The sequence below is a fragment of the Aegilops tauschii genome, chromosome 1 (assembly GCF_002575655.3).
Source record: "Aegilops tauschii subsp. strangulata cultivar AL8/78 chromosome 1, Aet v6.0, whole genome shotgun sequence".
Lineage (NCBI taxonomy): Eukaryota > Viridiplantae > Streptophyta > Magnoliopsida > Poales > Poaceae > Aegilops > Aegilops tauschii.
Window position 1 is genome coordinate 427,279,362 of NC_053035.3, and position 26,954 is coordinate 427,306,315.

A 26,954-nucleotide genomic window follows, 5' to 3' on the forward strand; every position below is an offset into this window, starting at 1 on the left:
ATAGCATTAAAGTATCAAGTCCCCTTTATCCCATATGCAACAACCCCCTTACTCGGGTTTAAACTTCTGTCACTCTAGCAACCCACTATAAGCGAATCATGAACGTATTGCAACACCCTACAGCGAAAATCCCACACGTATGCGCGACACGGAGGGCACCATAGGACAACAACAAAATAGAACATACAACTCAAACCAATCTAGATCATCAATCAACCCAAAAGACAAAGGAAATCTACTCAAAACATCATAGGATGGCAACACATCATTGCATCATAATTTGTGGCATAAAGCACCATGTTCAAGTAGGGGATTACAGTGGGGTGCGTGAGAGTGGACCGCTGAAAAGAGATGAGGAAGGTGATGAAGATGGTGATGTTGATGATGGCGATCCCCGCGGTGATGGTTCCCCCGATGGCACTCCGGCACCCACCAAGAGAGAGGGGGAGCAGTTCTCCCCTTTGTGCTTCCTCCTCCATGGCCTCCCCCTTAGATGGGGAAAGGTTCTCCCCCTGGTCCTTGGCCTCCACGACGATGGTGACCCCTCCGGCTTCCTCCTCCATGGCCTCCGATGATGTTGGCCCCCTCCGGCAGAGTGCCAGAGAGGGCCTAGATTGGTTTTCGTTGCTACAGAGGGTTACGGGGGCGAAACTCCCGATCTAGGTTTCTTTTCGGGGGTTTCTGTACTTATAGGCATTTTTGGCGTTGGTTTCACGTCAAGGGGGTCTACGAGGTGCCCACAAGGTCGGAGCACCCTCCCGGGGGGTAGGGTGCACCTCCTGACCTTGTGGAGGCCTCGTGGCTCTTCTGGCCCAACTCTTTTGCTTCGGGGGCTTCTTCTGGTCCATAAAAAATCACCGTAAATTTTCAGGTCATTTGGACTATTTGATATTCATTTTCTGCGAAACTCAAAAACAAGGAAAAACAGAAACTGGCACTGGGCTCTAGGTTAATAGGTTAGTCCCAAAAATCATATAAAATAGCATACAAATGCATATGAAACATCCAAGATAGATAATATAATAGCATGAATACTTCATAAATTATAGATACGTTGGAGACGTATCAACATCCCCGAGCTTAATTCCTGCTTGTCCTCGAGTAGGTAAATGCTAAAAGAAATAATTTATGAAGTGTGAATGCTAGAAAGTGCAGAAGTTTGATCAATGATAGTTCCAAACACTTTTTCTAACATCATTATATATCATAAACAGTAATCTCATAAAACTTCTCATGATCAAGTAACGAGCTATTCACATGTTAAAGTATAGACCATAAACTTTCTTGAAAACTAACAAACTATGTTCTCAGTCAGCAAACAATTGCAATTCATCTTATTTTCAGGAAGGGTCTATTTAAGAGTTTTGATTTAGCAAATCCCACATACTCAACTATCATATAGTCTTTCACAATTGCTAACACTCACGCGATACTGATGGGTACAAAGTTTCTATCGGACACAGAGAAAGATAGGAGCTTATAGTTTCGCCTCCCAACCTTTTACCTCAAGGGTAATGTCAACAATAATACTTTATGAAAACCTACATCCGAGTGGATATATATATCTGGATCTATCCAACACATAGTGCTTGCCAAAAGAAAAAGTGTAAAAAGGAAAGGTGATGATCACCATGACTCTTGTATAAGGGTAGAAGATAAAAGTAAAAGATAGGCCCATCGCAGAGGGAAGCAGAGGTTGTCTGATACGTCCATTTTGCATCATGTTTTCTTACTATTATTTACAATGTTTTTATCCATAATAATGCTTTTTGGAGTAATTCTAATGCCTTTTCTCTCATAATTTGCAAGGTACACACCAAGAGGGAGAATTCTGGCAGCTGGAAATCTGGACCTGAAAAAAGCTACGCCAGGCAACCTATTTTGCACAACTCCAAATGAGCTGAAACTCCACGAGGATTTTCATGGAATATTTAAGAAATACTAGAGCCAATAAACACCAGAGGGGGGCCACCAGGTGGGCACAACCCACCTGGGCGCGCCAGGCCCCTCAGGCGTGCCTTGGTGGGTTGTGGCCTCCTCGGCCCACCTTCGATGCCCATCTTCTGGTATATAAGTCATTTTGACCTAGAAAAAAATAAGGAGAAGACTTTTGGGATGGAGCGCTGCTGTCTCGAGGCGGAACTTGGGCAGGAGCACTTTTTCCCTCCGGCGGAGCAATTCGGCCGGGGGAACTTCCCTCCCGGAGGGGGAAATCATCGTCATCATCATCACCAACAACTCTCCCATCTTGGGGAGGGCAATCTCCATCAACATCTTCATTAGCACCATCTCATCTCAAACCCTAGTTCATCTCTTGTGTTCAATCTTGTTACCAGAACTATAGATTGTTGCTAGGGGGCCGGGTGACTAGTAGTGTTGATTACATCTTTTAGTAATTACTATATGGTTTATTTGGTGGAAGATTTTATGTTCAGATCCATTATGCATATTAATACCCCTATGATCATGAGCATGTTGATTATTTTTGAGTAGTTACTTTTGTTCTTGAGGTCACGGGAGAAATCATGTTGCAAGTAATCATGTGAACTTGATATGTGTTCGATATTTTGATAATATGTATGTTGTGATTCCCTTAGTGGTGTCATGTGAACATCGACTACATGACACTTCACCATATTTGGGCCTAAGGGAATGCATTGTGGAGTAGTAAATAGATGGTGGGTTGCAAGAGTGACAGAAACTTAAACCCCAGTTTATGCACTATTTCGTAAGGGACCGATTGGATCCTAGAGTTAATGCTATGGTTAGGATTTATCCTTAATACTTTTCGCGTAATTGCGGATGCTTGCGGGAGGGTTAATCATAAGTAGGAGGTTTGTTCAAGTAAGAACAACACCTTAGCACCGGTCCACCCACATATCAAATTATCAAAGTAGCGAACACAAATCAAACCAACATGATGATAGTGACTAGATGAAATTCCCGTGTACCCTCAAGAACACTTTGCTTATCATAAGAGACTGTTTTGGCCTGTCCTTTGCCTCAAAAGGATTGGGATACCTTGCTGCATACTTATTTCTACTATCATTACTTGCTCGTTAAAAATTATCTTGCTATCAAACTACTCGCCACTTACAGTTTCAGCACTTGCAGACATCACCTTACTGAAAACTACTTGTCATTTCCTTCTGCTCCTCGTTGGGTTCGACACTCTTACTTATCAAAAAGAGCTACAATTGATCCCCTATACTTGTGGGTCATCAAGGCTATTTTCTGGCGCCGTTGCCGGGGAGTGAAGCGCCTTTGGTAAGTGGAATTCGGTAAGGAAACATTTATATAGTGTGCTGAAATTTATTGTCACTTGCTACTATGGAAAACAATCCTTTGAGGGGTTTGTTCGGGGTATCTTCACCTCGTCCGGAACCACAATTAATTGCCCCTCAACCTACTGCACCTACTGAAAATATTGAATATGAAATTCCTTCGGGTATGATAGAACAACTGCTAGCTAATCCTTATGCAGGAGATGGAACAGAACATCCTGATATGCACTTGATATATGTGGAACAAATTTGTGGATTGTTTAAGCTTGCAGTTTTTACCCGGAGATGAGTTGCTGAAAAAGGTTTCCCCTTTATCTTTGAAGGGGAAGCATTGGCATGGTATAGGCTATGCGATGATATTGGATCATGGAATTGGAATTGTTTGAAATTGGAGTTCCACCAAAAAATTTATCCTATGCATCTAGTTCATCGTGATCAGAATTATATATATAATTTTTGGCCTCGTGAAGGAGAAAGTATCGCTCTAGCTTGGGGGAGGCTTAAGTCAATGTTATATTCATGCCCCAATCATGAGCTCTCAAGAGAAATTATTATCCTGAATTTTTATGCTTGGCTTTCTCGTAATGATCAAACCATGCTGGATAGTTCTTGTGCTGGTTCTTTTATGAAGAAAACTATTGAATTCCGGTGGGATATTTTGGAAAGAATTAAACGCAACTCTGAAGATTGGGAACTCGACGAAGGTAAAGAGTCAGGTATAAAGCTTAAGTATGATTGTGTTAAATCTTTTATGGATACCGATGCTTTTCAAAAGTTTAGCACTAAATATGGACTTGACTCGGAGATAGTAGCCTCCTTTTGTGAATCATTTGCTACTCATGTTGAAATCCCTAAAGAGAAGTGGTTTAAATATCACCCACCTCTTAAAGATGAAACTAAAGAACCGATACCAGTCAAAGAAGAAACTTTACTCTATAATGTTGATCCAGTTGTTCCTACTGCTTATATTGAGAAACCCCCTTTTCCTGTTAGGATAAAGGAACACGCTAAAGTTTCAACTGTGGTTAACAAAAGCTATGTTAGAACACCTAAACCTGATGAACAAATTAGAGTTGAACCTAATATTGCTATGGTTAAACATCTCTTAGAAGAAGATGTGGATGGGCATGTTATCTACTTCTGTGCTGAAGGTGCTAGAATTGCTAAACCTGATAAAAGGGATAAAAATAGACCAATTGTTGGCCTGCCTGTCATTTCAGTTAAAATAGGAGATCACTGTTATCATGGTTTATGTGACATGGGTGCTAGTGTGAGTGCTATTCCTTACAAGTTATATCAAGAAATTAGGGAAGACATAGCACCTGCAGAGTTAGAAGACATAGATGTTACTATTAAACTTGCAAATAGAGACAACATATCACCTTGTGGGGTTATTAGAGATGTTGAAGTCTTGTGTGTGAAAGTAAAATACCCGACTGATTTTCTTGTTCTTGGTTCCCCACAAGATGACTTTTGTCCCATTATCTTTGGTAGACCTTTCTTGAAGACAGCTAATGCTAGAATAGATTGCCAGAAACAAACTGTGGGTGTTAGCTTTGGTGATGAGTCTCATGACTTTAATTTTTCCAAGTTTAGTAGAAATCATCATGAAAAAGAATTGCCTAGTAAAGATGAATTAATCGGTCTTGCTTCTATTGGTGTACCACCTACTGATCCTTTAGAACAATACTAGCTAGACTATGAAAATGATTTACATATGCGAGAAAGAAATGAAATAGATAATATTTTCTTTGAACAACGTCCTCTACTTAAACACAATTTGCCTATTGAAACTCTAGGAGGTCCACCTCCACCTAAAGGTGATCCTGTGTTTGAATTAAAAAAATTGCCAGACACTTTGAAATATGCTTATCTTGATGAAAAGAAGATATAATATGTTATTATCAGTGCTAACCTTTCATAACATGAAGAAGAAAGATTATTGAAAGTTCTAAGGAAGCGCCGAGCTGCTATTGGATATATTCTTGATGATTTAAAGGGAATTAGTCCCACTCTATGTCAGCACAAAATTAATATGGAACCTGATGCTAAACCAGTTCTTGATCACCAACGTCGGTTAAATCCGAAGATGAAAGAGGTGGTAAGAACGGAAATATTAAAACTTTTGGAAGCAGGTATAATCTATCCTATAGCTGATAGTAGATGGGTAAGTCTTGTTCATTGTGTCCCTAAGAAAGGAGGTATAACTGTTGTTCCTAATGTTAAGAATGAACTTATTCCACAAAGAATTGTTACAGGCTATAGAATGGTAATTGATTTCACAAAATTAAACAAAGCTACTAGAAAAGATCATTACCCTTTGCCTTTTATTGATCAAATGCTTGAAAGATTATCTAAGCATACACACTTTTGTTTCCTTGATGGATATTCTGGCTTTTCACAAATACCTGTTTCTCAACCTGATCAAGAAAAGACCACTTTTACTTGTCCTTTTGGAACATATGCTTATAGACGTATGCCTTTTGGTTTATGTAATGCACCTGCTACCTTTCAAAGATGCATGACGGCTATATTCTCTGACTTTTGTGAAAAGATTGTTGAGTTTTTAAAGGATGACTTTTCTGTTTATGGGAGGCCTTTTGATGATTGTTTAAGCAATCTTGATCGAGTTTTGCAGAGATATGAACAAACAAATCTTGTCTTGAATTGGGAGAAGTGCCACTTTATGGTTAATGAAGGCATTGTCTTGGGTCATAAAATTTCTGAAAGAGGTATTGAAGTGGCCAAGCTAAGGTTGATGCTATTGAGAAAATGCCATGTCCCAAGGACATCAAAGGTATTCGTAGTTTCCTAGGCCATGATGGTTTCTATAGGAGGTTTATTAAGGACTTTTCTAAAATTTGTAGGCCTCTTACTAATCTTTTGCAAAAGGATATTCCTTTTGTTTTTTATGATGATTGTTTAGAAGCCTTTGGAACACTCAAGAAAGCTTTAATCTCTGCACCTATTGTTCAACTACCTGATTGGAACTTGCCTTTTGAAATTATGTGTGATGCTAGTGATTATGCTGTTGGTGCTGTTCTAGGACAAAGAGTTGATAAGAAGTTGAATGTTATTCATTATGCTAGCAAAACTCTAGATAGTGCTCAAAGAAATTATGCTACTACTGAAAAAGAATTCTTAGCAGTGGTGTTTGCTTGTGATAAATTTAGACCTTATATTGTTGATTCCAAAGTAACTATTCCCACAGACCATGCTGCTATTAAATATCTTATGGAAAAGAAAGATGCTAAACCTAGACTTATTTGTTGGGTTCTCCTGTTACAAGAATTTGATTTGCATATTATTGATAGAAAAGGAGTTGAGAACCCCGTAGCTGATAACTTGTCTATGCTTGAAAATGTGCTTGATGACCCACTTCCTATTGATGATAGTTTTCCTGATGAGCAGTTAGCTGCAGTAAATGTTGCTAATAGTACTCCTTGGTATGCTGACTATGCTAATTACATTGTTGCTAAATATTTGCCACCTAGCTTTACTTACCAACAAAAGAAAAAAAATTCTATGATTTAAGACATTACTTTTGGGATGACCCACATCTTTATAAAGAAGGAGTAGATGGTATTATTAGACGTTGTGTACCTGAGCATGAACAGAGACAAATCCTATGGAAATGTCACTCCGAGGCTTATGGAGGGCATCATGCTGGAGATAGAACTGCTCATAAGGTATTGCAGTCTGGATTTTATTGGCCTACTCTCTTCAAGGATGCTCGTAAGTATGTCTCATCTTGTGATGAATGCCAAAGAATAGGTAATATTGGTAAGCGTCAAGAAATGCCTATGAATTATTCACTTGCTGTTGAACCATTTGATGTTTGGGGATTTGATTACATTGGACCTTTTCCTTCCTCTAATGGGTATACACATATTTTGGTTGCTGTTGATTATGTTACTAAATGGGTAGAAGCTATTTCAGCCAGTAGTGCTGATCACAACACCTCTATTAAAATGCTTAAGGAAGTTATTTTCCCAAGGTTTGGAGTCCCTAGATATTTATTGACTGATGGTGGTTCACACTTTATTCATGGTGCTTTTCGTAAGATGCTTGCTAAGTATGATGTTAACCATAGAATTGCATCACCCTATCATCCTCAGTCTAGTGGTCAAGTTGAGCTTAGTAATAGAGAAGTAAAATTAATTTTGCAAAAGACTGTCAATAGGTCCAGGAAGAATTGGTCTAAGAAATTAGATGATGCACTTTGGGCTTATGAAACAACTTATAAAAATCCTCCTTATAAAATGGTTTATGGAAAAGCTTGTCATTTGCCTCTTGAGTTAGAACATAAAGCATATTGGGCAGTTAAAGAACTCAACTATGATTTCAAACTTGCTGGTGAAAAGAGGTTATTTGATATAAGCTCATTAGATGAATGGAGAACCCAAGCTTATGAAAATGCAAAGTTATTCAAAGAGAAAGTTAAAAGATGGCATGACAAAAGAATTCAAAAACGTGAGTTTAAAGTCGGAGAATATGTTCTTTTGTACAACTCTCGTTTTAGATTCTTTGTAGGAAAGCTCCTCTCGAAATGGGAAGTCCCATATGTCATCGAGGAGGTTTACCGGTCTGGAGCCATCAAAATAAATAATTTCGAAGGCACTAACCTGAAGGTTGTCAACGGGCAACGAATAAAGCATTATATCTCAGGTACGCCTATTAATGTTGAAAGCAATATTATCCAACTTTGACACCGGAGGATCACATAAAAGAGTCTTTCCGGAACACTCCAGAATCGTCAAAATAAGGAGGTACATGATGTAAGTAAACGGACTCCGAAAAATCTGCAAAAATATTTTTTAACAGTTTTGGAATATTTTAAAATTTTGGAAATAAAGAAACTTCTAGGAAGCGTCCCGTGGTGGGCACAAGACACCAGGGCGCGCCAGGCCTGCCTGGTTCACCCAGGTGGGTTGTGCCCACCTCGGACACCTCCCGAACTCTGTTTTTCTTCCATATGCTTGTCCTCCAAGATAAAAATTCCATATATACTTTCCGAACCTGTTAACCACTGTATCGCGAAGAAATCCTTTGTTCTCTTTTCTTGCTGTTTCTGGTCGGATTTATAAAGCCAGGCATCATGTGTTCCTACTCCTCCAACAACATGGAAGAAGATGCTTGGCTGATGAAGATCGAGACAAAGAGGGAGGAGCCTACGGACACCGTCAAGCCGTCGACTGCAGGATCTCTTGACCCCTAAGGACAGGATCGCTCCATCACCCCCATCACCTTCTTCACCACCAAAGGAGAACTGAGTATCGGGTATGGGCACTCCCCTTGGCTTCCGCCAAGCTTGGGGGAGGTGCCCCGGTATCGTATCATCCCACTATCTTTTTGCTTTTGTTTATCTTAGTTCAATCTTTTGCCTAGATGAATAAAGTTTAGTTTGATCTTTTCTTCTTTGAGAGTTTGCTTAGTGATCTATCATTGTTATCGTGTGCAAGTCATATAATAAAGTTAGTTCAAGTTTTTACTTTCTTTACTTTCATGTTGTAAATAGAGAAAATAAAAAGAGAAAGAAAGGAAATAAAAGAAAGGAAATAAATCAATAAGATCATATACTAATCCTATGGTAGGTGATAGCACCACATAAGGAAAAGTATAAGTAAGAAAATTTTATTAGAGATTGACAAACATAGCATTGGTCAGTGATGCAACTCATGCAAGAATTAATAAGGGAAGAGAAGATTCACATATAAATATATTATCCTAGAAATCTTTTGTGATTGTGAGCCCTCGTCAAAATATTATATGCCAAAATTGTTGACGTTGGACAAGGAAGACAACGTAATGGTTTATGTATGTTTATATTCACATAGAAGTCATATTGTTATAGATCCTTTAACATGTGATGCTTTCCCCCTATCTTTGCTAGCCAAAAAATCCGCACTAAGTAGAGATACTACTTGTGCATCCAAAAACCCTTAAACCCAAATCTTTTTCAAGTGTCCACCATACCTACCTAGGGATTGAACAAGACCCCTCAAGTAAGCTGTCATTGGTGCAAAAAGGCAATAAAAATTGCTTCTAAATATGTGAGATCTTTTAGTGTAAGTGAAAATTGAGCGTTGCACGAACTTGGATGACAAAGAATAAAAGCGACAGACTGCCTAATAAATGTTGTCATGCAAAGGGGCAATGTAACATGACGTTCTTTTGCACTAAGGGGTTGAGCATGCAAACAAATAAGCGCATGGCAACCTCTGCTTCCCTCTGCGAAGGGCCTATCTTTTACTTTTATGTATTTACTTTTATGCAAAGAGTCAAAGCTTTCCTTCTATTCCTTTTTATTTTTCTCCTTTGGCAAGCATCATGTGGTGAGGAAAGATCTAGGCACATATGTCCAGTTGAAAATAGATAGCATGAGCTATTATTGTTGACATCACCCTTGAGGTGAGTATGTTGGGAGGCGAAACTATAAGCCCCTGTCTTTCTATGTGTCTGGTTGAAACGTTTTGCTCATGTGTACTCGGTGAGTGTTAGCAATCATAGAAGACTATATGATGGTTGAGTATGTGGACTTGCCTAAAGGCTCCGACACGTGACCCTTCCTGAAAAGATGATGAATTGTAGTTGCAAAGTTGACTGAGAACATAGTTTGTTGGTTTCTAATAGAGTTTTTGCTTTATACTTCGATTGTGTGATGAACTATTACTTATTCATGGGAAGTGTATGATAGAAGTTCTATGATAAAAGTATTATGTTTAAATTTTTTGCTGTTATAATAATCAACATGATGCTTCTATGTCCGTATTTTGTTTTTATCGACACCTCTCTCTCAAAGCATGTGGACATGTTTTTCGATTTCGGTTTTCGCTTGAGGACAAGCGCGGTCTAAGCTTGGGGGAGTTGATACGTCCATTTTGCATCATGTTTTCTTACTATTATTTACAATGTTTTTATCCATAATAATGCTTTTTGGAGTAATTCTAATGCATTTTCTCTCATAATTTGCAAGGTACACACCAAGAGGGAGAATTCTGGCAGCTGGAAATCTGGACCTGAAAAATGCTACATCTGGCCACCTATTCTGCACAACTCCAAATGAGCTGAAACTCCACGAGGATTTTTTATGGAATATTTAAGAAATACTAGAGCCAATAAACACCAGAGGGGGGCCACCAGATGGGCACAACCCACCTGGGCGCGCCAGGCCCCCCTGGCGCGCCCTGGTGGGTTGTGGCCTCCTCGGCCCACCTCCGGTGCCCATCTTCTGGTATATAAGTCATTTTGACTTAGAAAAAATAAGGATAAGACTTTCGGGACGGAGCGCCGCCGTCTCGAGGCGGAACTTGGGCAGGAGCACTTTTGCCCTCCAGCGGAGCGATTCTGTCGGGGGAACTTCCCTCCCGGAGGGGGAAATCATCGTCATCATCATCACCAACAACTCTCCCATCTTAGGGAGGGCAATCTCCATCAACATCTTCATCAGCACCATCTCATCTCAAACTCTAGTTCATCTCTTGTGTTCAATCTTGTTACCAAAACTATAGATTGTTGCTAGGGGGTGACTAGTAGTGTTGATTACATCTTGTAGTTAATTACTATATGGTTTATTTGGTGGAAGATTTGATGTTCAGATCCATTATGCATATTAATACCCCTCTGATCATGAGCATGTTGATTATTTGTGAGTAGTTTCTTTTGTTCTTGAGGTCACGGGAGAAATCATGTTGCAAGTAATCGTGTGAACTTGATATGTGTTCGATATTTTGATAATATGTATGTTGTGATTCCCTTAGTGGTGTCATGTAAACGTCGACTACATGACACTTCACCATATTTGTGCCTAAGGGAATGCATTGTGGAGTAGCAAATAGATGGTGGGTTGCGAGAGTGATAGAAACTTAAACCCCAGTTTATGCACTATTCCGTAATGCATTGTGGACTTATAATTGTGAATCCTAGAGTTTAATGCTATGGTTAGGATTTATCCTTAATACTTTTCTCGTAGTTGCGGATGCTTGCGGGAGGGTTAATCATAAGTAGGAGGTTTATTCAAGTAAGAACAGCACCTAAGCACCGGTCCACCCACATATCAAATTATCAAAGTAGCGAACACAAATCAAACCAACATGATGAAAGTGACTAGATGAAATTCCCGTGTACCCTCATGAACGCTTTTCTTATCATAAGAGACTGTTTTGGCCTGTCCTTTGCCTCAAAAGGATTGGGCTACCTTGCTGCATACTTATTGCTACTATTGTTACTTGCTCGTTACAAATTATCTTGCTATCAAACTACTCGCTACTTACAGTTTCAGCACTTGCAGACATCACCTTACTAAAAACTACTTGTCATTTCCTTCTGCTCCTCGTTGGGTTCGGCACTCTTACTTATCGAAAAGAGCTACAATTGATCCCCTATACTTGTGGGTCATCATTGTCATGCGCTTTTATGGTTGGATGCAGAAAATCTTAATGCAAAAGAACGTCACTTTATATTGCCGCTTGTGATAAAGACCTTTATTATGCAGTCCGTCGCTTTTATTTCTTCCATATCACAAGTTCGTATAAAGCTTATTTTCGTCACACTAATAGATAATACATATTTAGAGAGCAATTTTTATTGCTTGCACCGATGACAACTTACATGAAGGATCTTACTCAATCCATAGGTAGGTATGGCGAATCCATAGGTAGGTATGGCGAACTCTCATGGCAAAACTGGTTTAAGGGATGTTTGGAAGCACAAGTAGTATCTCTACTTGACGCAAATAATTTGGCTATCATGAGAGGGAAAGGAAAGCTCAACATATTTGACGATCCATGACAATATAACTTCTATTCGGATATAAGAAAACATAACCCATTATGTTGTCTTCCTTGTCCAATATCAACTTTTTAGCATGTCATATTTTAATGAGTCCTCACAATTACAAAAGATGTCCAAGATAGTATATTTATATGTGAAATCTCTCTTCCTTCAATATTCTTTCATGAATTGTTCAAGTGACCAATGTTGAGTTTGCTAACTTTCAATAAATTTTACCACCTATACTTCTTATAAGTGAAGTCATTACTCCCCATGGTATAAGCATATGAAGCATATATAATTTAAAATCTATGATATTCAATTCATTCAATCATTTACTCATAGGATATAAGTGAAGCACGTGAGTAAATGACAAACTACTCCAAAAAGATATAAGTGAAGAACAATGAGTAGTCAAATGATTAACTAGCCATGGGAGGACTATCTCTCATTCAAGATTTTAGATCCAATGATTTTATTCAAACAGAAAGTAAAATGAAAATACACTCCAAGCAAAACACATATCATGTGACGAATAAAAATATAGCTCTGAGTAAGGTATACCGATGGTTTTGAAGACGAAAGAGGGGATGCCTTCCGGGGCATCCCCAAGCTTAGGCGCTTGAGTCTAACTTTAATATTACCTTGGGGTGCCTTGGGCATCCCCAAGCTTAGGGTCTTTCCACTCCTTATTCTCCTCGTATCGATATCTCACCCAAAACTTGAAAACTTCAATCACACAAAACTTAACGGAACTTCGTGAGATGGGTTAGTATGATAAAGAGTAAATCATTCACTTTGGTACTGTCAAAGACAAGATTCATAATTGTTCTCACACAATGCCTACTGTACCATATCATTTCTACAATTTATATTGATCAATAAGCCATAGAAATTGGAAAACAAGCGAACTATGCATTAAAAACGGAATCTGCCAAAAACAGAACAATCTGTAATGATTTGAACACCAACCACACTTCTGATACTCCAAAAATTCTGAAAAATAGGAAAACCTAGGAAATTTGTTTATTAGCTTCTGCAAAAATAATCAGTATTTTATCATGCTTCTGTTAAAAATGAGAACTATTTTCCTGATCGCAAAAGTTTCTGTTTTTCCAGCAAGATCAAATCAACTATCACCGTAAGCCATCTCAAAGGTCTTACTTGGCACTTTATTGAAACAAAAGCTATCAAACGTGATTAATACAGTAGCTTAATTATGTGGACACATAAAAACAGTAGGTAAAAGTGTTGGGTTGTCTCCCAACAAGTGCTTTTCTTTAATGCCTTTCTAGCGAGGCATGATGATTTCAATGATGCTCACATAAGAGTAAAGAATTGAAATGCAAAGAGAGCATCATGAAACATATGTGGCAAGTACATCTAAGTCCAACCCACTTCCTATGCATAGGGATTTTGTGAGCAAACAATTTATGGGAGCAAGAATCAACTAGCATAGGAGGCAAAACAAGCATAACTTCGAGATTTTCAACACATAGAGTGGAAACTTGATATAATTGCAATTCCTACAAGCATATATTCCTCCCTCATAATAATTTTCAGTAGCATCATGAATGAATTCAACAATATAACTATCACACAAACCATTCTTTTCATGATTCATAAGCATAGAAATTTTATTACTCTCCACATAAGCAAATTTATTCTCATGAATAGTAGTGGGCGCAAACTCAACAAAAATAACTATCATGTGAGGCATAATACAATTGAAAATTAAAATCATGATGACGAGTTTCATGGTTATCATTATTCTTTATAGCGTACATGTCATCACAATAATCATCATAGATAGCAACTTTGTTCTCATAATCAATTGGAACCTCTTCCGAAATAGTGGATTCATCACTAAATAAAGTCATGACCTCTCCAAATCTACTTTTATCAGTATAATAAGATTCAACATCCTCCAAAATAGTGGGATAATTATTATCTAATGTTGACACTCTTCCAAACCCACTTACAATGATAGTCTTATGCATACCCCAAAAGATATAAGTGAAGTTCATAGAGCATTCTACAATTAATATAGATCAACCAATATCCAAGCTCAAAATATATAAGTGAAGCACATGAAGCATTCTATAAAGCCATGCTCAAAAGATTTAAGTGAAGCACAAAGAGCATTCTACAAATAAATTAAGGACTATCTCATACTATCATGGTACATAAAGGAAAAGAAAGGAAAAATAAACTCAAAAGACACATATCATGTGAACAAAATAAAAACCAAGGTATACCGATAATTGTTGAAGAAGAAAGATGGGATGCCAACCGGGGCATACACAAGCTTAGGAGAGTCCCATCCGGACACGGGTGCAGTCTTCGGTCTTCGTATCTTCACAGCCCATCAGTCCGACCCATGGCTAACAGGTCGGACGCCCGAGGACCCCTTTGTCCAGGACTCCCTCACATGAAGCATTCTATAAATCGACGAAGGGCTATCTCATACTGGCATGGTTCTTAAAGAAAAAGAAAAACACAAAGGACACCAATAATGTGAACATAACAAAAACCGAGGTATACCGATAATTGTTGGAGAAGAAAGATGGGATGCCAACCGGGGCATCCCCAAGCTTAGATGCTTGAGTATCCTTGAAATATTTACTTGGGGTGCCTTGGGCATCCCCAAGCTTGAACTCTTTCCTCTCCTCATTCTTCTCATATCGGTAACTCCTCGTTCCTCGAACACTTCATCCACACAAAATTTAACAAAAACTTTGTGAGATCCATTAGTATAATAAAGAAAATCACTACCTTTAGGTACTGTTGTAAACTCATTCCAATTTCGTATTAGCATTATATCTACTGTATTCCAACTTCACCATGGTTCATACCCCCCGATACTACCCATAGATTCATCAAAATAAGTGAACAACACATAGAAAACAGAATCTGTCAAGAACAGGACAGACTGTAACAATCTGGAACTTTCATATACTTCTGTAACTCCAAAAATTCTAAAAAATTAGGAAAATCTACAAAAATTGTATAGAAGTACTGTGCAAAAAGTTTCAGAAGCGTTTGCCATTTCAGTAAAAAATGTAAATTCACACACTACAGCCAAAGTTTCTGTTTTTGCACCGAACAAAGCAAACAAGCAATCTAGACATCCTAAAACCAAATCTTGGCACATTATTTTTATAATACAATGGATATATACAAGGGGGTACTTATTTTTGAGAAACTTCCATGAAATATTTCTACATTGTTTCCATGAGCATGAACACAAGTGTTCAAGGTCGATCCTCACTTCTCCAATGCATAACCTTCCAATCACTTCTCTTTTTGAAAAAGTTTTTAGGCAAAAGAGGCAAGTAATATTTTTTGTATTTTCATTATTTTATTATTATTTTTGCTTGTTTCACCCACAACTAAACAAAACAAAAGGAAAACAAAATCTACTTACTGAAGAAACCAAACAAGCATACACAAAAATATCAATCCCACGTTATTGCTCCCCGGCAACAGCGCCAAAAAAGAGCTTGGTAATCCCCAAGTGCAAGGAATTATCGTAGCAATTTCCAAAGGTGGAAGTGATAAGTATGGAGTGTCAAACCCACAAGGAGCTAAATGTAAGAGCATCTCCAGCCGTTGGCCCCCCAGGCGGCGATTTTACGCGCCCCCTGGGGGCAAGCCGGCGCTAAAATCAGCGCGGGGGCCAGCGGGTTCCCAGCTGCTCGCCCCAGGGTCGCTCCCAGACGCGGGTTTTTTATTTTGAAAAAACTGAATTCGGCAAAGTTCGGCTAAATTCGGCAAACTTGACATAATATTCGACATGTTGGGCGTTACATAAGTTATTTAAAAAAACCAACTACGGGGTGAAGAAGTCGCTGAGCGCGGCGAAGTCGCCGACGTCGCCGTCGTCCTCGTCGTCGTCGGCGGCCTTCTCGTTCTTGATGGCATGGCCGCCCCTGCTGGACCCCTACCCAGCGTCTCCATGGCGGACCGATGGCGGCGGCGCGTCATCGTCGCTGTCGTCGAGGACGACGACGCCTCCCTCGTCCCGGCCACGGCGCCGAGCTTCGAAGCGCTCGTAGGCGAGGTGCTGGCGCTCAAGCTCCGTGCGTGCCAAGTCATCGCGCGCCCATTTGAGGGCCGTCGCGTCGTCGAGCTCCTCCTCCTTGACGCCGCCGGCGAGCTCGGGCTCCGTCTTCACGACGGGGAGCCCCGGCTCCGTCTTGACGGTGGCGAGCCCCGTCTCCGTCTTTGGTTTGACGTAGCACGGAGGAGCCGAGGAGGGGGCGCGCCTGCCACCCTCGTTGATGACGATGCCAGCGCTGCGGGTGCGCCGACCGAGCAGCGTCTCCGCAGCGGGCTCGGCCTTGACGCCGAACAACGCCGGCGAGCTCGAAGAGTGGGAGGAGGAGTGGGAGGACGACTGAGAGGAGGAAGACGAGGAGGAGACGAACCTCCTGGGCACCCATGGACCGGTGCTCCGGCGAGGGGGCGGGACGGCCGCCGCGGCAGGGTATGCCAACGGCGGGTCATTACCGCCCTCGAGGTATGACAGCACCTCGTGGAGGGTGCGGCCGGGGACGCCCCACCAGACGCGGCGCCCGTCACTGTTCTTGACGCCGCCCACCACCGGCGCCCCATTTGTGGACGCCATCCGCTGCGCCTGCCGGCACTGGAAGTACTCCACCGACGCCGCGTGGTTGTCGGCGGGGTACTGGGGGAGGGTGCGCTGCTCCTCCGTCAGGGACGAACGCACGTGGTCGACCTCGGCGGCGAAGATGCCGAGGCGCGCATCAACATTGGGCACCGGGGGGATGGGGACGCCCCCGTTGCTGAGCCTCCACCACATCGGCCCGGCGCGCATGTCCGGCAGCGCCGGGATGTTGGCCTTGTACGCCTCCCACTCTTGGAGCGAGCGGCGGCCGAAGCCGTTGGCCGCCGCGGCGTCATCGGGGAAGCATTCGGCCATCGATGAGGGAAGGGAAGGGGAGGAAAAGAAGAGAGGCAGAGCTCGGCAGCGGACGGGAGAGAGGTAGAGATCGGCGGTTGGTTTTCGGCTCGGGCTGGTGTGGCCAGCGGCGAGGGGGGCCGCTGGTTTTATAGCCCGCGTCGTGTGTACACGTGGTAGGAGGGGAGGCGTCGCCGCGCCGCCCGTGAGGAATCAATGGCAAGGCTGACCGGCGGCATTCTGGGGGAAGACGAGGTGTCGTGTCACTGACGCGGCTGGCCCGCGGCTCTTTCGTGCCAAAACGGCTCGCCCCGGCGCCCCCGGGCGCCCCCCGGCACGCCGGGTTCGGCCTGGGTACGCCGGCGCCAGTTTCGGCCCAAACCGGCAAAAAAGGGCTCCTGGGGGCGCGACAAGGCCGATTTTTGGGCGCCGGCACGGAAAAAACGCCTGGGGAGGGCCTGTTGGGGGCGCGGCTGGAGATGCTCTAAGATCAATATTCTCTCAAGTCCTATCTGCCACTAATACGACTCTACGTACACCAAATGTTTGCTTCCATCTAGAAACAAGAAATAAAGCTACATTGTGGGTATGAAGAGGATAACTTTGCATGATATTAGAGAACTAAAATATAAAATTAGGTGTTGTTAACATAAAGTAAGAATATATTATAAATAGTGAGTGTGGAATAAGGATGGGTCGGTGCACAGAATTGTCCTAAGCAATTGCTAACAAGATCGGTAGTCGTCATTGCAATTTTATATGAGGGAGAGGCATAAGCTAACATACTTTCTCTTCTTGGATCATATGCACTTATGATTGGAACTCTAGCAAGCATCCGCAACTACTAAAGATCATTAAGGTAAAACCCAACCATAGCATTAAAGTATCAAGTCCCCTTTATCCCATACGTAACAACCCCCTTACTCAGGTTTAAGCTTCTGTCACTCTAGCAACCCACTATAATTGAATCATGAACGTATTGCAACACCCTACAGCGGGAATCCCACATGTGTGCACGGCACGGAGGGCGCCATAGGACAGCACCAAAATAAAACATACAACTCAAACCAATCTAGATCATCAATCAACCCAAAAGACAAAGGAAATCTACTCAAAACATCATAGGATGGCAGCACTTCATTTGGATCATAATATGTGGCATAAAGCACCATGTTCAAGTAGGGGATTACAGTGGGGTGCGTGAGAGTGGACCGCTGAAAAGAGATGAGGAAGGTGATGAAGGTGGTGATGTTGTTGAAGGCGACCACCACGGTGATGGTTCCCCCGATGGCACTCCGGCTCCACCAAGAGAGAGGGGGAGCGGTTCTCCCCTTTGTGCTTCCTCCTTCATGGCCTCCCCCTTAGATGGGGAAAGGTTCCCCCCGGGTCCTTGGCCTCCACGACGATGGTGACCCCTCCGGCTTCCTCCTCCAAGGCCTCCGGTGATGTTGGCCCCCTCCGACAGGGTGCCAAAGAGGGACTATATTGGTTTTTTGTGGCTACAGAGGCATACGACAGCGGAACTCCCGATCTAGGTTTCTTTTCGGGGGTTTGTTTATTTATAGGAATTTTTGGCGTTGGTTTCATGATAATCCCCAAGTGCAGGGAATCATCGCAGCAATTACCAAAGGTGGAAGTGATAAGTATGGAGTGTCGAACCGAAAAGGAGCTAAAGGTTAGATCAATATTCTCTCAAGTCCTATCTGCCACTGATACGACACTACGTACACCGAACGTTTGCTTCCAACTAGAAACGAGAAATAAAACTACATTGTGGGTATGAAGAGGATAACTTTGTATGATATCGGAGAGCTAAAACATAAAAGTAGGTGCTGTTATCATAAAGTTAGAATATATTACTAAATATTATAAATAGCGAGTGTGGAATAATGATGGGTCGGCGTGCGGAATTATCCTAGGCAATTGTTAACAAGACCGGTAATCACTATTGCAATTTCATATGAGGGAGAGGCATAAGCTAACATACTTTCTCTTCTGGGATCATATGCACTTATGATTGAAACTCTAGCAAGCATCCGCAACTACTAAAGATCATTAAGGTAAAACCCAACCATAGCATTAAAGCATCAAGTCCCCTTTATCCCATATGCAACAAACCCCCTTACTCGGGTTTATGCTTCTGTCACTCAAGCAACCCGCTATAAATGAATCATGAACGTATTGCAACACCCTACATCGGGAATCCCTCACGCTTGCGCGACATGGAGGGCACAATAGGACAGCACCAAAATAAAACATACAACTCATACCAATCTAGATCATCAATCAACCCAAAGACAAAGGATATCTACTCAAAACATCATAGGATGGCAACACATCATTGGATCATAATATGTGGCATAAAGCACCATGTTCAAGTAGGGATTACAGCGGGGTGCGGGAGAGTGGACCGCCTAAAAGAGATGAGGATGGTGATGATGATGGTGATGTTGATGAAGACGATCACCACGGCGATGATTCCCCTCCCAATGGCACTCCGGCGCCACCGAGAGAGAGGAGGAGAGGTTCTCCCCCTTGTGCTTCCTCCTCCATGGCCTCCCCCTAGACGGGGAGAGGTTCTCCCTCGGGTCCTTGGCCTTCATGGCAATGATGGCCCCTTCGGGATCCTCCTCCATGGCCTCCGGTGATGATGGCCCCCTCCGGCAGGGTGCCAGAGAGGGCCTAGATTGATTTCTCGTGGCTATAGAGGCTTGCGGCGGCAGAACAGTCTGTAATGATCTGAACAGCAACCATACTTTTGCTAATACAAAAATTATGAAATAAATTGGTGGACGTGAGGAATTTTTCTATTAATCTTCTACAAAAAGAATCAACTCAAAACCACTCTTCTGTAAGAAATGACAGCTAATCTCATGAGCGCAAAGTTTCTGTTTTTTTACAGCAAGATCACATTAACTTTCACCCAAGTCTTCCCAAAGGTCTTACTTGGCACTTTATTGAAACAAAAGCTATCAAACATGATTACTACAGTAGCTTAATCATGTAAACACACAAAAATATTAAGGGTAAATATTGGTTTGTCTCCCAACAAGCGCTTTTCTTAATTCCTTTGTCACGACCGGTTTTTCAATAAAATAATTATTGAGAGACCAATCCCTTTTACGGACCAGTAAGGAAGAATTCCTTCTCGCTGGTAGACAATATCTTGGTCACAGAAGAAAAATACCAGGAGTACTAAATATAATACAAGGTTGAGCAGAGACTGCCCAACAATTTATTACATGCACACCGATAAAACAAGACGGCGGATAGGGTGGCATACTACTAACTCACGATAATAACGGTGGCGGAAATATCACCGCGGAGCGAGTGATATGACTCCTGAAGACTACAGCTCTTCGAGCGTCGGAGTGAGGCTCGAGGAGACTTATTGCGGGTGGCGGAAGCGTATATAATACAAGTGACCAATATCCGGGATCGCGCAGGACTGACTGGGACTCCTCTAGGCGTCGGACGCGCTATCAAACTCTTCATCCAAGATATCGCCTTCGTCAACATCTGGCCAAACCAACAAGCCAGGTGAGTACTATGAAAGTACTCGCAAGACAGTTCGGACATAAGATATAACAAATGTAAACATGAAGCATATGAACAATTTATCCAGTGCGTTCAGACATAGAGATAATAAATACTGGGTGCCAAGCGAGGGTCTGAATGACGCCTCGAGCGGAAACTGCAGAATAGTAATACTGGTGCCAAACGAGGGTCTGAATGACTCCTCGAGAGGAAACTGCGAGAATAATAATGCTGGTGCCAAACGAGGGTCTGAATGACTCCTCGAGAGGAAACTGCGAGAATAATAATGCTGGTGCCAAACGAGTGTCTGAAAGACTCCTCGAGAGGAAACTGCGAGAATAATAATGCTGGTGCCAAGCGAGTGTCTGAAAGACTCCTCGAGAGGAAACTGCGAGAATAATAATGCCACAGTCGGGCGTCGGGGCGACACCACATAAAGGGCTCATAACAGAAAATAAAAGCAGTACGTGCCACAGTCGGACGTCTGAGCGACATCACATAAAGGGCTTATATTGTAGTTCAATAATTTAATAGCTCGGGAATACAAATTACTGCAAGTACGAGACAAACATAAGGTTAGTCCATCCACAGTAATAATAATCAAACTGGGTTTACCACTTGAGCTTGTTCACCGGGGACAAGTTTTCCACGCGGATAGATATGGATATACTGATTACACTACTTGATCATGGATACGATGACTTGGAAGGAATTGACTCTGCAGAGTTTGTACTTAACCACAGCCAACGGATTTCAGTAGTCACGGGGACTAGTTCCGTCTACGGTGTTTTGGAAGAAACACGTCTAACCAGTACACACCCAATTCAACCTTCCGAAGCCAGGGATCACCCTCGGCAACGTTCAAGAAAAACCTTGAGACGGGGAGGCTACAACCTCGCGTAGCATGGGATCAAATTTCTATACGCGCGCTCTAAGGGGGTGCCCCCCCTCCCGGTCCCAACCGGAAACACCCATGCCCCCTGACCGGATGACTGGCTTCAATCCTGGGCCAAGGTACCATCATCCCGGCCTCTCTGTTTGGTGTGTACACGGAAAGAGGTTACCAACTTACTAAACCGCATCCTGGCAAATGAAACATGTGGTAGCACGGAAGGTGGAAAGAACAATAACGTGACTCCGTCCACGTTAACGTCGGAGAAAGTCGGATGACGCAAGGCTGGTATGCTACAACAGTACCACCTTGCTGCCCTTCATGTCACCACATGATTAGGCCATCTCTCATTAGAGATCATCGCAATTTTGGATCATGCGGGGAAAAGAACGATAACGTGACTCCGTCCACGTTAACGTCGGAGAAAGTCGGATGACGCAAGGCTGGTATGCTACAACAGTACCACCTTGCTGCCCTTCATGTCACCACATGATTAGGCCATCTCTCATCAGAGATCATCGCAACTTTGGAACACGCGGGTAGTTGCCTTACAAGCAACGAGGTATTTACCGGCACTCATATGCCACGCACAAACTTTCAAGAAAACATGCAAAACACTTATCATATCAAATGTTCAAACATGCTTGCCTGGTTCGGAGAAGTCGGAGTCTAGCTCGGCGAAGTTCGCGGCTCCGTCACCTCTTCCGGAACCTACGGCAATCACGAAAACGGGCACTAACGTGAAAACCAACGCGTGCACAGAAACTTTTCCAAATATTTTTCAAATAAATCCCATAAAAAACTAGACAAAATTTGAAGGTTGTCAGAAAAAGAATCACTCAAAAATCCCTTTTTATTAAAAAGTTATAAAGGTTTCTGTCCAGGGACTTATCTGTAATGAAACAGAAAAGTTCCAGGGTTTTAACTGAGAAAACAGAAAACGGTTCGATTGGAAATGCGCAAGCTCAAGAGGGAAAGCGTATTTGCCCGAAGGCGCCAACAGAAAACGGTTCGAGGGAGAATATAACAGAGGCTGACATGCGGGGTCCACATGTCAGGTTTGAAAAGCTCGCCGGCGCCCGAAGACTGCGGTGGACGCCGGCGTCGAACCACGGCGAGTTAGGAGGATCGGAGGGTACCAAGAGCTTCAGCGTGTTCTTCCGCGTCAGTGGGTGGTGGACTCGACCGACGGGGAGCACCACGTCGACGGCGACACTATCTCCGGCGGACGGCGGCTCGGGTGATGGTGGGGAACTCCGGTGGAGGGCTGCAAACTTCGAATTGAAGCGCGGGTTAGAGGAAGGGATGCATAGTGAAGCTACTGGCAAGAGAAGGGAGGCGGAGGTGCACACACGGGGGCGAATCGAGCTGGATCCCGTGGCGGGTCGCGGCGGCCGGAGTCGAGGAAGGAGACCTCCTCGGGGCTCTTCCAGTGGCTAGGCGTGCTCTAGGTGGAGTGCAGGGATGGTGGGTGCTCGAGTTGAAGCTCGGGGCCTCTATTTATAGGTGGATCGACGGGGTGGCCGTGAACGGAGAATCACCGGCGAGCGATTACGGCGATGCAGTGGATTGGCAGGAGGTTTGAGTGGCCAGGCAGCATCAGTGGAGGTTACTGGTGTCATTCCACAGCTAAACGGAGTTGGTCTTGGCGTAATGGTGTCGGTCCACGGTGAGATGGCCGCACGGGCTCGACGGCGGCAGAGAGCGCGCTCCGCGCCCTGCGGTTCACGACGAGAGCGGCAGCGCGTTCGGGGGAGTGGAAGGCCACACAGCGAGCTCCGGTGGCTTGGGCGGCGCTGGGTGGCGCCGTCAGCGCCGTGCCTCCCGCTGGCGGCCGCAAAGCCGCCGCTGGCATCGGTCACGGGGCGGCGCACCTTCTGCTGCTCGTCGCCGATGTCCGCAAGGTGCCAGGCGTTCGTGCGGTGCAGGAACAAGGGGGAGGGGACGAGGAGCAAGGCGACACAGTGGCACTGGTGAGATCGACGTCGGGTTCTGAAGAAAACGACAGTGCACTGCAATGTTCTCTGAACTTAACTGAAACTTGACATTGACAATGCACTGCAGGTGTTCGACAGAAAGATTTGGCTATGAGATAAATTTTTCTGGGGCTGTAACTTGGTGAGGTGACCACTCAATGCACCCAGAGGCTGCCTGATTTTACTTGGAATTTTTGGAGAAGGATTTGAATGAATTTCACCAAATTTGACAAATCTGGTCCAAACTTGCAGCAAGTGTAGTTTGAAAAATTTGAACTGAAGACCAGTGGATCTTCATGGATCTTGGTTGAGGGTTCAAAGGACTAGGGAGGAGAGTTGGTTTGGGGGCAAAAATCAAAACAGAAAGTAGAGTTCCTTTGTAAATCACCAATGGATAGAATAGAAGACAGAAATTTATTTGAATAAGATTTAAATGGAAAATAAACATAGGGGAGGTTCAACTTGCTGGATTAGATGCCAAACATGATCCAAAGATGAGGGGAGGGTTAGGAGAGAGTATTTGCACTAAGGCCATGGCAAGAGGGAAATGTTGAAAGTGGTAAAGGATTATTCCAAAAGCCATAGTGCAAATTTCAAAGAGATTTTCAAAAGGCATTTTCCCAAGTGAAAAGTATTTTGTCTTGAGTCCAAATGAAAAGAAAGAACCTCCAAGACCAAAGACAGATCTTGGGTGAATCCAAATAAAACTTTTGCCATAAAAAAATATTTGAAAGGGAGAGTTCTTTTGAAAAAATAATTAAATCACCTCCCTCAAGTCAAATAAAAATCTTTTGAAAAATCCAAATAAAAACTTGGGTGTCACAACACCTACCCCCTTAGGAAAAATCTCGTCCTCGAGATTTCTGCTGATCCTCAAATAGATATGGATACTCTGCCTGGAGGAAATCTTCCCTTTCCCATGTAGCTTCATCCTCAGTGTGGTTGCTCCATTGAACCCTGAAAAATCTTGTCGTTTTCTGACGGGTCCTCCGTTCAGGCTCTTCTAAAATCTTTACTGTTCTTTCTCTGTAGGTGAGATCTGGCTGCATATCAATGTTCTCATGAGGTACATGCTTCTCCGGGTTACTCACACATTTCCTCAACTGTGAGACGTGGAATACGTCATGGACGTCTGACAGCTCCTTGGGTAGGTCTAGTTGGTAGGCTACCGTGCCTCTTCTTGCCTTTACACAAAATGGTCCAATAAATCTTGGGGCTAGCTTCCCCTTAATTTTGAACCGTTGCAGACCCCTCATAGGAGATACTCGGAGGTATACGGAATCACCGGGTTCAAAGCTGACCTCACGATGCTTCTGATCATAGTAGCTCTTTTGTCGGCTCTGTGCTGTCTTGAGTCTGTCCCTGATTTGTTTAACTTTCTCCTCGGCCTCTTTAAGCATGTTCGGGCCGAAGATACGGCTGTCACCTGTTTCTGACCAATTCAGTGGGGTACGACACCTTCGTCCGTACAATGCTTCAAAGGGTGCCATTTGTAAGCTGGCTTGGTAACTGTTGTTGTAAGCAAATTCGGCATACGGCAAACTCTCTTCCCAACTGGATCCATAGGTGAGCACACAGGCTCTTAGCATATCCTCTAGGATTTAGTTTACACGTTCCGTTTGTCCATCAGTCTGAGGGTGGTATGCTGTACTGAAAGCTAGTTGCGTGCCCAGGGCTTGTTGTAGGTGATCCCAAAATTTGGAGACGAATTGGGTGCCTCGGTCTGATATTATAGTCTTTGGGACTCCGTGCAAGAAAACTATACGGGAGAGATAAAGTTTGGCCAGTCTTTGTGTGGAGTAGGTAGTCTTCACGGGAATGAAATGAGCAACCTTGGTTAGTCGGTCTGTGATGACCCATATGGCGTCATTCCCACGTTGTGATTGGGGTAGTCCGACGATGAAATCCATTCCTATTTCATCCCATTTCCACTCCGGTATCCTGTTTGGCTGGAGTAGCCCTGCTGGCTTTTGATGCTCGGCCTTGATGCGCTGACATGAATCGCAACAAGCAATAAATGTGGCTATATCTCTTTTCATACCGTGCCACCAAAATCTTTCCTTAATGTCCTTGTACATTTTGGTTCCTCTAGGATGGATCGAGTATGGAGCGGTGTGGCTTTCGGTTAAGATTTGTTGCTTGAGTTCATCAATGTTTGGTACGCAAAGTCTGTCTCCGTACCATAGTGTCCCTTCACTGTCGGTGGCGAACTCTGAAGCCTTACCAAGGTTCATTTTCTTCTTTATGCCTTCGATGCTGGGATGTCCCTGTTGAGCCTTCTTAATTTGTTCCACCAGGGTGGGTTGTATCTCTAGATTTGACACGGTGCCCTCAGAAACTAACATCATGTTGAGCCTAGTGAACTCTTGCTGAAACTCAGGCCTCAAGTTTTGCGGACCGTCATTGTCCGGGCTGGGGTTTCGACTAAGGGCATCTACCACTACATTTGCTTTCCCTGGATGGTAGTGAATGCCGACATCATAGTCCTTGACCAATTCCAACCAGCGTCGTTGGCGTAAATTTAGCTCTGGCTGTGTGAAGATATATTTGAGGCTCTTATGGTCCGTGTATATTTCACAGCGATTCCCCAACAGAAAGTGCCTCCACTCCTTGAGTGCATGAATAACTGCTGCTAGCTCCAAGTCATGTGTTGGGTAATTTTCCTCATGTTTTCGCAGCTGCAGTGAGGCATATGCGACTACTTTGCCATCCTGCATTAGTACACATCCGAGACCTTTTCGGGACGCGTCACAATACACTTCAAAGCTCTTGTGTATGTCTGGCATAGTTAAGACCGGTGCGGTTGTCAGCTTCTTCTTGAGTTCTTGGAAGCTTTTCTCACATGCTTCCGTCCATACAAATTTCTTGTCCTTCTTGAGCAACTGTGTTATAGGTTTTGCCACAGTGGAGAATCCTTCAATAAATCTTCTGTAATATCCGGCCATTCCTAGGAAACTCCACACATCAGTAACGTTGGCGGGTGGCTTCCAGTCAAGTATGGCCTTGACTTTTTCTGGGTCTACGGCCTCGCCTTCTTGGTTCAGTATATGGCCTAAGAAACCAACTTGTCTTAGCCAAAATTCGCACTTGCTAAATTTGGCGTACAACTGATGTTTCCTCAATTCTCCCAAAACAATTCTGAGGTGCTCAGCATGCTCTTCTGGTGTCCTGGAGTAAACCAGAATATCGTCAATGAATACCACCACAAATTTGTCCATGAATTTCATGAACACTTTGTTCATGAGGTGGACGAAATATGCGGGGGCGTTCGTTAGTCCAAAAGGCATCACTGTAAACTTGTATAACCCATATCTGGAAGTGAATGCTGTCTTGGGGATATCTTCTGTCCGTACTTTCAATTGGTGATATCCCGATCTCAAATCAATCTTTGAGAATACCTTGGCTTGTGCGAGCTGGTCAAACAAATCATTTATCCGTGGCATCGGATATTTGTTTTTGATGGTGACCATATTGAGGGCTGGATAGTCTATACACAGTCTCAGTGTCCCATCCTTTTTCTTTGCGAACAACACAGGCGAACCCCAAGGTGAGGAGCTGGCTCGAATAAA